Consider the following 1,094-nt stretch of genomic DNA (forward strand, 5'->3'; position numbering starts at 1 on the left):
CCCCCCCCAAAAAAAAAACAAAAACAAAAAACCAACACCCTCCCAATTGTGCCCCTGAGGGTGGCAGGACAGCAGCATACCAAAGAGCTGTGTGCTGCAGGATTCCAAAACTGGCCTGGGCTAGTGAGACATGGAGCAGCTGACCTAGGTCTGAAAGGAGTCTGGAGTGGCAAGACAAAGTAGAGTCAACTGGTGCTGGAATGAAGGATTCTGGGCAAGTCTTAAGAGACCTGGAAGCTACAACAGAGGTGATGGAGTCCAAGGAAACATCCTTTCTGGTGAATAGATTTCTTCAGTGGACACTTGGTATCAGCTCTGGGAGCCTGTACCCATTTCCCGTCCTGCCACGATGTGGGTCAGATGTACTGTGTTCTTGATCACATCAGAAGGACAGTGCTAATGTGTCATTCTTGTGAGAGTCCTAGTAAAGAAATATATTCATACTACAACTTAAAGAAAAAGTGTGATTCTTGGTAGGTATCCAGCTAATACTTGAATGAAGAACTGCTTAGCATTATTAGTATGGTTTTAGCTGCTCAAACTTTCCACCAAGAAGCTGGGCAAAAGCCATCACTACCTACCAGCTGATTTCTGGTAGTTCAAAATTTGGGGCTGGATAATCCTTGTGATAGAGGCTGCCTGTATGTTGTAGGATTTTTAGCAGCATCCCTGGTCTTTACCCACTACATGTCAATGGTAATCTTTAACCCCTCCCTCCAGACATTGCCATATGTTCCCTGGTGGCAAAGTTACTCCTGGTTGAGAATCACTGTTGCAAAATTAGGGCTCCTAGTAGCCCTTGAGAGGGGGGATTGGTGACTGAAACCACTGCCACGTCACCTGCTCAGAGGGGAAGTACCCTGAGAGCCTGCCACCTCAGCTTGAGACATTTTGTTACAAAGTACAAATAACAGTCCTGTAATGGTCAGGTAAATGAGGATAGGTTATGTTTGGTTTCCTCTTGGCCAGCATACCCACTCCAGTAAGAAGCACACCTGGCAAACCTGGAAACCACCCTGTTGTGTGCCTGCTGGCCAGTCTCTCCCTCCCCCTCCTCCCCAGCCTGCTCCAATGTTTATACACACTGCCCCCAG

Source organism: Cnephaeus nilssonii (genome assembly GCF_951640355.1).
Source record: "Cnephaeus nilssonii genome assembly, chromosome: 6".
Lineage (NCBI taxonomy): Eukaryota > Metazoa > Chordata > Mammalia > Chiroptera > Vespertilionidae > Cnephaeus > Cnephaeus nilssonii.